Genomic DNA, 15338 nt, shown 5'->3' on the forward strand with positions numbered 1-15338 from the left:
CACACTGGTTAGCTTCAGCGTTGGCAAAATTCCTGCTGCAGAACCTCACCTTCTCTAGCATGTCTAGAGTGACTATCAATACGGTAACAATGGCTGTTAGAATTCAATTTAGTTTCCAGCAGTGCTTCCTCATGCCCGGACTCTAATTGCCATGTTTCTCTGACCAGTGAAAATTCTGACTCACAGTCTGCTTCACTGAGCGGAAGTCAAAACAGCTCCGGCTGCTTCGTTACCTTCCTCAAACAACCTACTGTATTCACATCAACAGAGTTATACAAGCTATTTGAATGGCACACGCAAGCAGACGAAGCACCGGCTTTTTTAAAGATGCCCCCGCTCGTCACCGTGTCTCGTATCTGATCAAGTTGCCGCTCTCGGCTCCCCTAAACGGCAAATAGAGCACAAGCTGCTCGTCATCTCTCTCATCAATGGACTCAATCTGTCACGGTTTGGGTTGACGTATTGTTTTATTTCGTAGTTTCATGCCTCTGGTCTCCCTGGGTAACTTCACTTCCTGCCTTGTCCTGTCATCCCCTGTGATTGTCTGCCGTCATGATTGTTTCCACCTGTGACCAATCACCTGCACCTTCCCAGTGTATTTAAGCCGTGTGTGTAACTTGTCGCGTTTGCATTTCCCCCCCTCTGCCTTTTTGATTTGAAGACTATTAAAGCCTTTGTTTTCGAAATCTGTGCGTCTGGGTCCTGCCTTCCCTGCTTCCTGACACAATCAAGGGTGAAAATAGGTCAGTCCCCAACACCCCCCAATCACAGGCAGGTTAGATTACAGTGTTTGCATGCTAAAATAAAGCTGAGGTGCAAGGGCCTCTCATTATATTGGTATTGTACAAAGTCCTATTGAAACATGACACTGGATGAAACCACAAATAGGACCCATGCTGAGAAGTGTTAGTGTGTACAGACTGTATGCCCCGAGCTTGATGAAGCCTCAGACTACAGAAGCTTTCAAACAATGACTGTCGTCTGTGCTTTTCTTCTGTTAAAGATATTTAGGTCACTTGGTTTTTTCAAGTATGATTGTAATTCACATTTTTATAACGTAAAGGTTAAATATCCTCCCTGTGTGGCACTTATGTTTTACTGCTGCTCCCAAGATAAAGGATAACTGCGCATGGGCAGTGGCAGAATAGCTGGCAGACAGGCGTGAAAGTGTTTTTTTCCATTGTGAGGAAAGATTCCAGACAAATGACAGTATGGTTAGCATCAAAACTGGACCCATTCAAAAGAGCATTTCACACTGAGAAACATGGAAGGGAAAAGCATGTAGGGAGGCAGCATTTTCAATTACATGCTGAGATAATAAATCTGGCGAGATGGAAATAGTCCACTGCAGAGTAAACTACGTTTTGAGATACTACATTTACCTCAGGATAAATTAGGCTCCATCTTTTAATATTCTTGATACTTTTTTGCTTTTGCATACAGTAACACAATGGAGCCACAACCTTCTGCTACAGTACAACTGGTCACCGTTAAACTCTTGCTTTTATTTGAAGCCACAGCTAAAGAAGCTTTGCCATATCAGGTGTTGCGTAGACAATATCAGACAGGAGTTTGGTTGGAGACAGCATTGTGCTGCATGAATACATTACACTAAAAGAGAAGTGACATAATGGGGCTACAGTGCATTCTGCCTGCTCTGGTGTGCCTCACTAAGCGAGGCTCAGGTTGGTGAGACAGTCATGGCCGTTCCCTGTGTGTCTTCAACATCAGCCACACTGCAAATAGGATTCAGATTTCACTCCCATATGCACAGTTATTTTGTGCATTCCACAACTGACGACGGGCAAACCAATACACACACACACACAGGAGATGAGTCATTCACCTGTTAAACTAGTGGGTTTTGGCATAAAAAGAGTAACTTGTTCAAATAATACGTTTTCACACTGTACGCTTCTAGCTGTGACAATGCAGATGGGAAACACATGAAAGTCTTGAACGATTTTAGGTAATATGATAATATAATGAGTGGTTACCAGTCGATGGGCATCAGTCCTGCATGGCTAAATAATGGAGCTAACGGCTAACACATTGAGGTTATCCTGACTCAATTGGTAATGCATCTAAGCTCTATTCAGTAAAAAAAAAAATCAGGACTCTGGTGATGTTACATTACAGGTCATTTAGCTGACGCTTTATATCCAAAGCAACTTACATTGTGTAGCAATGCTAAGAGGGAAGATCTGGAATTTTACTATTAAAAGCCAACAACGCCACCAAGGGAATTTCACCCCAGGAATTAAAAAGGGACTACCAGTCTGAGGTCAATGACAGGACACAGGTTCGGACAACACAGGCACTGGACGTGATTCCATAAACAAAATTATACAAGTTTATTTTAATATCAAATGATCTTCTTAAAATACAGTGACGATCACAAAGTTCAATAAAATCTCGGGTTCTCAGTCATTTGGTTACCATGGGATGTAACATACAGGAGGGCTCACTGGCAGAGTTGACTTGCTAAGGGGGAAGGGGCCTAATGTTCAACCACACGTGAAAAACAAAAACAAACCACACACAAACTATTGACACCGAGGTGCACTGCAACGGAGAAATGAAGGGAACCACCACCACCGGGATCAGCCAGTCCTCCTGCGCCAGGGTGGTGCACCATAGTGTTGTTACCTCCGACCCTCCTGCTTCGAAGCTTGTGTCGAAATATGAACCAGTGCAGGGCGAAGCAAATGTACCGGTGCTCGGTTCGTTCGCTGCTGATCACGTGATCAGTGACGTCCGAAGCTTCATTCCTGCGCACAGTCACGTGACCGCTTCAATTTGATTCAAATGGGTTTGAAACAGGGTTCGGGCTTGTCTGTTTGATACAGTCAAAGTCAGTGTTGTTGTAGTAGTCGTAGCATATGGGGCGCCGTTTGTAAAATGTTGCACGTTCTAAAATCCTGCGCAGTTTTTCCACATTTAGCATTATCATATGAACAAAAAAGCACGACAATATTCACATGTCACTTTTTCAAACATTTAGAGAGAAATTCATGTACATTCATGCAAATAACTTTTCCAAGGATAATGTTTTGGCAGTAACAAAGTTGTTAAATAAAAAAGTTATTGGAAAGGTTATTGCATGAATGCCCCCGCTTGTTCCACGAGCTACGCCAGCATGACCAAAGATTATTACCGGATATTTCTAGTTCTTTTAAGTTAACGAAAACTGGCTAACTGAAACCTTACTAAAGCCCTTCTTTTTTCACAAGATACTGTTAATGTTACCTCCTAACGGTATTTTAAGGCCATTGCTAACATTAGCTTTGAGAAAAGCAACTGGTTTATTTAAATTCCACTTCTACGAAGATAAGACATCTACAAAGACTGCAGTATCCAACTAATCACTTTAATTTGCTTCCGTTAGCTGTATTCTTACCTTAAGTTCAGTCCGCCGGATTAATGTCAAGGTTGCCGTTCCGTTGACTTCTGACCGCAGATGGGAGATGGCGGAACTGGCGGTGAATGACAGAAGGAGTCGGCAGCTCGCCTCTGAAGTTGGGTCACGTGGCTTTCAGTACTTTGCCGAGTAAATACAATTTTTGTCGTGTGCCTCGACGTCAGAAGATTGGCTGAGATTACACAGATAACGCTTGTTAACGAAGGAATGCACAATGTTTTGTCATTTAAACAGTTTGTACCCTATAGTTGTATGCACTTATTGTAAGTCGCTTTGGAGAAAAGCGTCAGCTAAATGACATGTAATGTAATGTAACATACAATCTTTGACAATAGCGATTTGTTAATTAATTGATAGCACGACACAGCTAAGACATATTCTTCTAATGCAGGCCTTTATCTGTCTTTTAACAGTAAGGATAGCGTCTAGGGTTCAAATTGAATGAATTGGGGCATTCATTTTATTGAATATTTGCTATAAAGGAATGTAATTCAGAGTTTAAGGAAAATGGAGACGTGGTTCTGTGACAGCACACCTGATTAGTGTTTGAGTTTAAAAGTAAGGGTCATGGGATGAAGCGAGAGAAACGAAGGGCAGATAATATTAAAGTAAAAAAGTGCTGAAATCTTAACAAGGCTAAATAAACTGGTAAAAACAAAAACAAATAAGAACATACGTATTTAACACATTTTATACAGATTTTCATTGTCATTGCTTTTGAAATTGAACTTAGAACACCTGAAAATAGTTCCGAAGCTATTGACACATAAAATACAAATATATAACCTTTAATTTACCACATAAACCCCTTAAATTTGTCTAATTGTATGATGCCTGTAACTCTCGACCACACGGGATAATTCCACATGTCGCTGAGCACCCAAAATTCCCTGCTGTGAACAGAATCAGACTCAAGGCAACCCCAAATATTAATTGGAATTAATTCTCAGCATAACAATTGAAAACTGTCACCGTTTACCGTATAATTAGTACCAAATTACAAAGAATGAGGAATCTATATTCACGGCTGCACACCACTTCTCTTTTGGCAGTTCCACTAAGTATGAGCAAACTGTTGGACCGAGAAGCTGTTTCCACTCGGATGGGCCCGTTTAAGCTCTTACAACCTATCTCAGCCCTTTGAAGCGTGCACTCAACAAGGTACTGGAAAGGTTTCGGGGATCTCGGTCATCGCTGATCCAATAACATCACATGTTTTTCCGTCGTCCCCTCCATTGACAGTAAACGTGGCAGACAGACGAGACCCCCCGGAGGAGGTTATTCGCTCCCCGCCACGTCTGGCGCCGAGGAACAGACGACCTTCAAATTCACTCAAAGCCCCCTTTTTTCTAACATTTCACAGACTAACATTTCGTTATACAGTAAACAAACATCAGTATCGGCATGCGTTAAGTGTAACCGTCTCCAGAAGACAGCTGGCACCGTTAACACGGGGATGTGACGAGTAGCTTTTATCATTTCGGCTCCCTTTTTTGTGTCTAGAGAAGCCTCGCTCACGATCATAGTCATCGAATGGCAGATGCCGTAACAGGTGATTGGATTAGAGATGGCGGGGTGGTGAGCATTTGCCGGGGACTTTATTCATCAACTGTTATTCCTGCTGTGGGGTCGAAGCAGAACCTCATTTCACTTCTGTCCTTCCAAAGCCCATATCTCATCTGCCCGCCGTCATTTCATCTCATTGATCTTGATGTATTGATTTTGTATGAGTGGTGAGATTATAATTTTGTAAATTGAGAGGATGACCTAGAATTTCAACTTCTTCAGACACGCCTCTTGTTCGCTGCAGAGGTTGAAATGTAAAGCGCATTTTGTCAAAGTGGGCAGTGGCCAGGCGGGGAGTGAGCTGAATTTGTATCTTATTAAAATGGGAGGTATGGTGCTAACGGGAGGGGAGTAAATAAGGCTGAATGCAATAATCAGCTGCTCTTGCAAAATGTGTCATTAAACCAATGAGTTGCAGTTATGAAACCGTGATGTGTCGGTATTCGTTTTGAGTAGTGATACATGTATAAAGTTCTGATTACTGCGTGGCTGTGATTCATTTTGATGACACTTCGGAAGGAAGTGACGGATGCAAGCTCACGTAATTTCCAAAACATTACACAGGTTACACATCACCCCTCCTGCATATTTAGTTTGTCTTGCAGCTGTGCCAACATTGCCTGTTGTTTTAGCTGTTTCTAAAGCCACGTCAGAAGAAATCTCTTTCCCTGGAGAGATGGAATACAGCAGAGTTGAAAATATCTTGTAAATAATGTTCTAAATAAGCAACAAAAAACAAAAAAGATGGAGCCAATTGAAAAGATAAACAAAGAGCCCACACGTTTTCTTTTCTGGTGTTTATCAGTATGTGTTTAGTCACATACTATATTTTCTCCATTCAAGTTATACAAGGTTTATACATCTCATAATGTGTGTAGTAGCCTTTTCCTTTACTCCCTGATCAGCTACTACTGGTGGCTGAGCTGGATATCTTGACGCGTACTGTTTGTAAAGATGAGGAGTAGAAGGTGATCCGGTTCGGTGCAAAGACCATTTATTGCTCTTGATATGAATAATTTACAAACCAAAAACATGAGGTAAAAATAACAAACAATTAAACTAAAGCAGTTTCTTATATGGCGGGATATGGCTCCTCATGTGACTCCACCACACGGTCAAAAGACTGTTTCCCTCTCAGGCCACACACTGCTGTGTCTTTAAAAGGCTTTCCTTGGGCTCCAACTCCAGCCTCCCAACCGTCCTCTAGGTGGGGTATACAGACATTACAGACCTGTGGCCATATTACTCACTCACTCCACACACACACACACACACACTCACTACTATTCAAAGGAAAAAAACATAAAATGCAGCTCAATATGGCTCCTACAATGTGTGTAAAAAAATCATAATTCATAACAAGTAAAATAATTGTTGAAAATAATCTTTTACATTTGTTCTTCCATTCAAATGTACAAGTCTCTCAATCTTATTTTCATCTTTCAGGACATGCTGGAATAAAAAAAAAGTGGTTAGACACCCAGAGGCCCGCGCTGTGGTCCGAGAGGAAAATCTGTGCCGTCTTTGAATTTCGTCAGACCCCAACCTGCAGCGCTGTCATAGGCAATAGATGTGTGTGAGGTCAAAGGGGGCGGGGTGTCGCAGAGGTGGGAGGGTAACATCTGTTTCAAAGCAACCGCGGCCCGTGTGCTTGACCTTGCGTCAGCAAAAGTTGTCCGGCGCTCTTTTACATGGACGACACGTCGCCGGCGGCACAAACAAGAGCACAGAAACATTATTCCCCTGAAATCAAACTCTCATTCGCTCACACAACAAAAATATTAGTTCGCACTTGATGCACAGAACGTAGATTCAGACACACGAGTCTGCATGTTTCCTCGCCTCGGGCCGCGGGAGGAAGAGCCAGTGTACGGTCGTCTGGCTCGCTCAGACTCCCAGCTGCTCCCACTCACACACCACAATTATGTTAACGTCCGACATGCTTGCGCACACACATGCAAACATGCAAACACAAGCAAAAACGCAGCACATGTGCACCCGCAAACAAATAACGTGCACGCCGGCGCTGGAGGAGCCTTCCGGGCTTCTTTTGTATAAACACAGGCTCTGCTGCAGCCGTGCAGACACGCGGTCTGTGCCTTTTTTTTTTCTATGGTCTTAAACAACAGCTGTCTTGCTCCTGTAGATATTTCTCTCTCTGTCGCACTCTCTGTTTCTTGTACCCCCCATCCCCCACGCCATCTCTCCCTCAGCTAACTCCCATTGCCCCCATTCTTTTTCTTTTAGTTTCTGCAGTTTGCAGCTCTCGCTGTCTCACCTTTCTCTCCTAGCTTCTCTCATCACAGGCAGGAGTTGCCAAAGCGTTTGCATGCCTGCAGCATCGGGAGGAGGAGATACGGGGGAGGGTTTTAGCGGGAGGAGAGCAAATTCTGGCACTGATCTGACTGACTGGCGCAGAGAGAAACCCAGCTGATTCCCCAGAAAGTGGAATCAGATACACTGTGCGCAATGCAGGAACCTTCAGTGCATCAAAAAGCAGCACCCAACCTCTTCACCCCTATTTCTCAGTCACTGATCTGCGATAAATTAAAGCTAACGGTGAAGTGGAGGGAGGGTGCTTTACTCTGCTTCTGTTTTTCATTTGCACTGAATTGCTCGTAGGATTTCCTCCTTGAAATAAGAGCACTGCTAAGCAAGATGGCCCGAAAGATAAGGCGGCTACTTTGTTTATAGTAGATGTGCAGAATTAATCTCACTACTTTAAGGTACATAACCTTCACAGCCACAGAATAGTCAGTATGTGAGCGATACTTCTGGCCAAACACATTCTCACTCGCAACTTGAGTCAAATACAGTGTGAAATACGAGGCTGCTCGTCCAGCAGCCTCGTATTTCTTACTCTACAGCAACATGCTGGATTTGAATGTCAAAAAACGACCTCCTTTTTGGATAGAAGGTCCCCAACCCAATATGCTAACATTCTCGCAATTTATACTAAGCCAGTGTTCTCATTCCGACCAAATGATGATGCAGATGGATGTAGTTGAAAGCCTGGTGTGTATCATACAGATACAAGATGCCACGTTGTGTTACCAGCACTCACGAGGCGGATTGACCGAGTAGCCGGATTTGAAGTTTGGATGGAGAACCCATTGTTTTGGCCAAAGGGTGTAATAAGGCTACAAAAGAAAGTCTAAATGTTTCTGTTTCCTGTCTGGTGATCAGTTCTACTCTCTCGTTCTCCAGCCATCCTCCCTGCTGCTTGTTACCATCTGTCTTGCACTTTTCTGCTCACTCCTCTTGTCATTCCCCTCCTCTCTCCTCCCACCTCCCTTTCTCTGCACTAATCCTCCGTCACCAGAGATGCCATGTTAGAGAATGAGTGTTTTGAGGCAGCAGAGGCGTGTCTCTCCAGCTCGTTTGGAAAGTACTCGTTGAAACGTACACGTCCAAACTCGCTTTGCCCGGCACTCTTAAGAGTTATACATCCACAGTGGAGTCGATGGGAGGTGAGGTCTGTTTTCATTGTGTGTTCATCCGACTTATGGAAAGGAGACAAAAAAAGGGAATTTATTGAAGCTCTATGTGGCCCCCTGGTGGCAGGCAGGGGGTGAAGCAGAAGCTCTGCAGAGGTTCGGCTTCTGCTGTGCTCTCATTCTAGCCACACTGCTCACCCTGGACACACTCCAAAAGCTGCTTAGTACTCTTTGGGGAGACAGATTGTTTATCATGTTAGTGGTGCTAATTCTTCTTTATAATTATCTTACTGGGTGAAAAATGTGTGATGTTTAAGGGGTAACAGCATGGTGCCAAAGTCAGCGGGGTAAGAAGACTTATTCTCACTGGAATAATCCACTATTAGAGAGGGAAAGCACCCAAATTATTTATTTTTGTATCTCTGATGTGCTCCCAGTGTTGAAAAGTCATGTCACCCTTAGCAAACCTTTGATAAGTAACAGACAGAAGGATCAGTCAAGGAGCAGCAGGCGAAATGTGGTGGATTTCTCCTTGTTTGAAGAGAATAGCTGAATTTAAAAGGTGGGTTAACATGGTTTATGTAGATCTTTTGTTTGGTCAGAATCCTTGAGCACAACCATAAATAATCTACACTATAAATGATAGGTATTATTACTCTATACTGCCGTCAATCATTTTAAAATCATAATATCAGTCATATTTGAATGCGGCTGCACCTTAGATGGCTTAAAAAGACAGATTGCACTGTTAGCAACATTGACATTGAAATAATGGAAACGATGCATCCACAAGAGACAGCGAGGCCGACATGTTGACGCTGCCTCCGCCATTTACGCTCTTTGTTTTGTTTTCCCCTCTTCCCTCCACACTGGATAGCAGGTTTTCTGTCAATATAAGATCTAATCTGAGGGTGGTGACGGTACAGAAGGGACAGTGGTGCACCACACGCCATTATACGGATATCACATAGTGTGCTGCTTAATACCAGAAAACAAGGTAATACCGACAAAGGATTGTTTTTCCTTACCTCATAACTCATCCTTATGAATATTTTCACTATCAAAGTATTCTATATGACACTCATGGTTCACAGTGAGTGCTGCAGCTTTGCACATGATATGATTGTTGGGCCTCCACCCTGCTAATAAACCTCACCACGCTTTTCTTCACTGAGGACAAAGGAAAAACACAAACATGTAAGGGTCCCCGTGGCCTGATGCCAGGGGCTGATAACAGGAGCCCTGCGGGGGTCCAGACCCCCTTGGTCATAAAAAGAGGACGTACGAAAGAACACCGAGAGCTCCCATTGGCCAAGGACAGTGACATTTATTTATGGACCTCAACTTTATAAAAAGAGATTGCGCCAAAGAATCGATCTCTTTCGTCTAACTTCCCGTTAGTAATAGATCGTTTTTTTCCTTTCTTTGCCTCCACTCCATCCCCGCTTTCTTTTTTCGCCTTTTGATTTAATGCCCGTTTCACCCCGGAGGACCGGAGAGCAGCTGCTCTCTGACCCCCCGCCGCCCTCTGTTCCGAACGAGAAGTTCGGACCCCGCGACTTTGCCCATCTGCCCCATCAAACGGTAAGAGACTGGTTTTCTGGGCAGACTAATTTAGCGTCTTTATATAAACTTGATGTTTATTTGATTTGTTCAGTCATAACGTGGTACGATATAGTCCGCATCAACGAATCCGCTACCTTTGATTTATGTTTGAATATGTACCTGCAAATGTCGTAATATTTTCTGTTGATCGGATACTGTGATCCGATCCGAAGCGCCAACTGTATTACGCTGATGAATGATATCTCATGGTCAAAATAGTTCCTTATTTTCTCTTCCCGGTTCTCCGCCGTGAAATCAGTTTGCCTGTGGTTTTATTTCGTCTCGCGAGCCACATCGTTCGTTTCCGTAACTGCACACACATCGGTCCGACCATCCTGATTCACGTTGCTGATCTACGTTCCGCTGGTCGCGGGTCAGAATCAGGCATGAAAATCCCTCACCTTTCGGCGAAATTCGCCGTTTTGAAACAAAAATCGGTGACACGTGAATCGTGTGGATTCGATTCATATTCAGTGAACTGCGAACAGGTGCGCGTGTCAGAAGGGAGCGCGAGATTCAGTGAATTGCGAACAGGGCGAGTGATGGTTGTAATATTTTCTGGTCGATCTATGTTAAGTTACCCAGGAGCTTTGTTGACATAGACTTGGCTAACGTTAGCTACAGCTTGATGATTTGAGTCATTTAACACAGCAGGAGAGAACGCGACGTTTGCCAGCTAGCTAGAGCTCCGGTGGAAAATGATTAGCTAACGCTATACTTTTTGAGGAGGTAGATTTTCAGGTGAGGGGACTGACGAGGCAGAAGGTAAAGTGGTCCACCGTTCTATCAATAAGCAGACCTGCCAACCTAATACGCATTTTGACTTCAAAGTACGATGAACGAATCATTGACCCGAAGACACGGTTGGGAGGTGAATTTATCTTAGACCCCCCGTCAACGAATGACTCGAAGAAAAATCTCTGGGACAAAACCAGTTGAAAACCCCTGCCCTAGAGGGGTACACCCGTGACCCGTTTTCATGCCTGCAGAATCGCGTCGCGTCTCAGTATTTCCCCCCCGCCCCCCTTCTTCCAAGCCGTAGTCCCTAGCAACAGATAGTGTTGCCATAGCAGTGCAATTATCGTCTTCCTCTTTGTTTTACTACGTGGAACACTTCCCTGCATTTCGCTCCCGCTCGCCCCTCGCGTTGAGTAGTCGTATTACACCGCCTAACATTCCCGTCTTCCTCGGTGGTTCGATTAAGCGGTCTCACTTCCGCCCCGCTGCTCTCGCTCGCCCCCTAGTGTGATAATCGGCACTCCGCTTGTTGTTGCGCGCAACCCCACCTTCGTTCCTTCCCCCCTCGTCTCTCCCTCTCTTGCACCCCCCTTTGTGCTCACACGCACACACACGCGCACACACACAGACACACACACTCTGGTTTTGATTGTTTGTTTAGTGAGTGGGTTTAAAATAAGTGTTATGGGGATTGTTGGTTGCAGTTATAGGTGATCTTGATCAGTGTTTCTGTGAGTTAAATAAACCCTGTTATACTTTAAAGAACCGTTTTCCTGTGTTTACTTGTGCATTTATATGGTACTGAAATCCTTCCAACATCTTCACTCTCAAGGAGTGAATATCAATTAAAAGACTTGATTTATAGTATTGGTTATTAGTCCCTGTTAGCTCAGGGTGGTGCCCCGTTATTTATTTATTCTGAGAAGTATCTTATGGACATTAATAGAATTATTAATTATCACTAAGGTAGTTCCTCATTTGCTAGTAACCTAATACGACTCCCTAGCCGCTTCCAACATGATTAATTTCAGGAAATAATGAACACACAGTGGTCATGGAAGGAAAGGAGTAGACTGGTTATTAAAGAAAGTGGCTAATTGCTGTTTTGTTTTTTTTCTCTTTTTGCGACTTCGTCCTGATGATGGGAAAGGTTGCGAGGAGCCCGTTCAACCTGAAGACAATATTCAGATGAAAGGAAGACAATGAGAAATCAGCTAACACTCCCTGATGTGCGATGGACACTTGAGCAAGCACGGCAAACGTAATTGGTCAGATTTCTTGTGTGCTGAGGCTATGGAACCTGTGGTTATGGTGGCTATGGAGGCCTATCGTTTAGAAATATCCACATTGCGATGATGGTTAATGATGGGACTAAACTTAAAACCACCCATCTGCTCCCTGCTTCAGGATGTTTTCATTCAATTGTTTCTATGCATTTAAGACGAAATTACTGAATGACTTCAAATCTTGGCCCAACGTTAGGAAACAAAAAACTCATTATGCATGAATTTGACATAGATATTATCGAGAGCCTTCTCTAACGTTGCCTTGGGCGCGCCACAGATGGGGTAGTTGAAGCATAGGGGGAAGAGAGACTTTAATTTCATTGGATATAGGCCTAATTGAAGCATCCTTTAAGGACTGTTTCAATCATATTGCATCAGAATTAATGTATTTAAATATGAAACATTTAAGGTCTGGTCTCTGCTGATTGCTCACAGGCCAACCGACGAAATTAAATTCCAGCACGAGGAAGAAACGTACTCCTCTGCGTAGCTCGCCATTAATCTGACATTTCATCAGTTTACTAAACCGCAATAAGACCCCGAAAACACATTGTGCAGATCGGCTCACTCACCCCTCCGTCATCAGCTAATTCTGTAAGAGGCACAACTGTGGATTCTGTGAATAAAAGAAAAGTTTTGGAGTCTTAAGTATGAGACTCAGGGGTCTGGGTTGTCCAGTAGATAGCCTGCTGCTCGGTAATGGCTCTGGTCATCCCCTGCGTTCTGCTACAATCGGCATTTTGCCTCCTCCTTTTGCATTCTGCCGAGGACTGTACAGCTGTTCGGAGAGTGTCCCTTCAATGGGTCCACCATCTGGTCATTATTTCAGATTTCAGATTTTTTTGAATGAACCTGCACAAACTGGCAAACATGTTCTACTCAGGGCTGCCTAAAGCGTACGGAGTAGTAGAGGATGTTTAACACTTGCAAAGCAATCCTCAATTGTGAAAGAGGTCACACACAGTGATGACCTGAAAGTAAACAGCTGACCTTAATGGTTCTGTTTCCCCCCCACCGCTTTTATCAGCGCCATTTCCCGCTGCAGAAAGCAGTTTTCAGGGATAAAATTGTTTAAACCTCCCTGCAGGCTACCTTCCAGGCAGCAGACAGTAGCCAAACTTAGCAACGAGCTGCTAAGTACTGAAGTTGCGGTGACAAATTCCCCTGCCAGATAAAACGCCTCGGACGAGTGCCGCAGCGCAGCTAACGGTGACTCTGCAGTTACCGTCTACGGGACAGTGTGTCTGCAGAGCCGTCAGGACCTGCACACAGACACTAAAGAGGAGAGGAATTTTATTACATGCCTGTCATACGGCCTCACACAGAGGGAGACTGTCATTGCCACCATCAGTCTGATATTACTGACAGAGCTCTCCCCTCGAGACGAATTCTAACCAACGACAGTATGAAGGATCTGGAGGCCAACTCAATAAAGGGCCTTTCGTGCTTTGTTGATCACAGATTTATATAAAGCAGGCTTCTTAACCTCATCTTCTACTGCTGGACCGCAGCACGGAGAGCTTGTTTAATAATAATAATTTTTGTTATCATGTGTAATTTCTTTTGAAATAGTTTTGCACTGACATGGTGAGAAATGAAAAAAAGAGATCGTTGGAACAGCCAGTTCAATACACATTAAATGCAATGATATTAAATACTAATGTAAACATGGTGGAAAAAAAATCCTTTATTGATCCCCCCATCGGGGAAATGTAGGTGTTGCAGCAGTTCATGTATAGAGAAACAGATCAAGACAATAAATAAAACATATTATGCAATAAGTACAAATGAAATAAAATTACAATTTGAACATTATTATTGACTTTTTATCCTTTTTTAACAGCTATTCTTCTCTTGTTCTCACTATGATGACCAGCAATAAATAGCTGTTGAAACATTAGAGTGAAAATAGATAGATAATAAACCAAGTTTAGCACTCTGCAGAGAGTAGTTTAAAAGACATTTGTTCAGTGTTCACCTCTTTTTTTTTGTAGCCTGGATGTTCTAATTCTTAGCAGCAGGCTGGTGATTAAAACTGTCATTGTGAAATTTGTTAATTATGCACTGTTATCAAGTTAGATGTGCTAGAATCCATCACCTGCAAGTGGATTACAGACTTCCTGTCTGACAGGAAGCAGCACGTGAAGCTGGGGAAACATGTCTCAGCCTCTCGGACCATCAGCACTGGTTCCCCCCAAGGCTGCGTTCTTTCCCCTCTGCTCTTCTCCCTGTACACCAACAGCTGCTCCTCCAGTCACCAGTCCGTCAAGCTCCTGAAGTCGTCTTATTTATTTCAGGAAGAACAGAGCCCCACCTTCCCCCGTCACCCCGTGTGACTCCCCCGTCACAACTGTGGATTCTTTCCGTTTCCTGGGCTCCATCATCACCCAGGACCTCAAGTGGGAGCTGAACATCAGGTCTGGTACGCTGCAGCCACAGCCAAGGACAAGGGCAGGCTGCAGCGTGTCCTCCGCTCTGCAGAGAGGCTGAGAGGCTGCAATCTGCCGTCCCTTCAGGACTTGTTCGCTTCCAGGACCCTGAAGCAGCTAAAAAGATGGTAGCCGACCCCTCTCACCCCGGACAAAACCTGTTTGTGCCCCTTCCATCTGGCAGGAGGCTGAGGTCCATCAGGACTAAGACCTCCCGCCACACAAACCGTTTTTTCCCGTCGGCAGGTTCATTCCACCGGTCACTTTCTTTCACACTGCACACATCCCTTACACTTGTCACTTTTCACTCGTCACTTCCTGTTCGCTGGTGCACTTTATTTTTTTATTTAATATTTTTAACTTCATTCCTTTATTTTAAACTAACCCATAGCCCTATATTAACCCATAGCAATATTTTGTATTTTATTATTATTTTTTATTTTATTCCTCGTGCACTGTTGTCTTGTCGTACTGTCTGTTGTTATGCACCAACCGCCAAGTCCAATTCCTTGTATGTCTGATATATTATGACAATAAATGTTTCCTGATTCCTCAAACCGCACCGTCTAACTCCTCACGCAGCGTGAGAAGCCCAAATTTATTTTTTCCAGAATTCAATAGCGTCATTTAGTGCTTTGCTCCCCCTCTTGGTTCCACTAATCCTTTTTACTCCCACACTGACGGCTGCAAAGGGAGAGAGAGCGAGACACGATGAGATAGAAGAGGGCGAGAGCTTATGAGGGAGACGAGAGTGAGAAATTAAATCAGAAGTTGCGAGGGAGGACAGAGCTAAAGAATGGAAAGGTTTTAAAGAATACAGTTTAGGATTCTCCTCATCGCATACGAGGCCCTCCAC

At 43.8% G+C, this 15338-nt stretch overlaps 1 long non-coding RNA gene across 1 annotated transcript; it reads left to right on the plus strand.

Moving 5' to 3' along the window:
* The first annotated feature begins 9738 nt into the window (after positions 1-9738).
* Positions 9739-15038, plus strand: LOC120808592 (uncharacterized). Its single transcript, XR_005709986.2, has 2 exons — positions 9739-10008; positions 11918-15038. It is a non-coding gene; the product is annotated as an uncharacterized LOC120808592 (long non-coding RNA).
* Positions 15039-15338: the final 300 nt, after the last annotated feature.

Source organism: Gasterosteus aculeatus, chromosome X (assembly GCF_964276395.1).
Source record: "Gasterosteus aculeatus chromosome X, fGasAcu3.hap1.1, whole genome shotgun sequence".
Classification (NCBI taxonomy): domain Eukaryota; kingdom Metazoa; phylum Chordata; class Actinopteri; order Perciformes; family Gasterosteidae; genus Gasterosteus; species Gasterosteus aculeatus.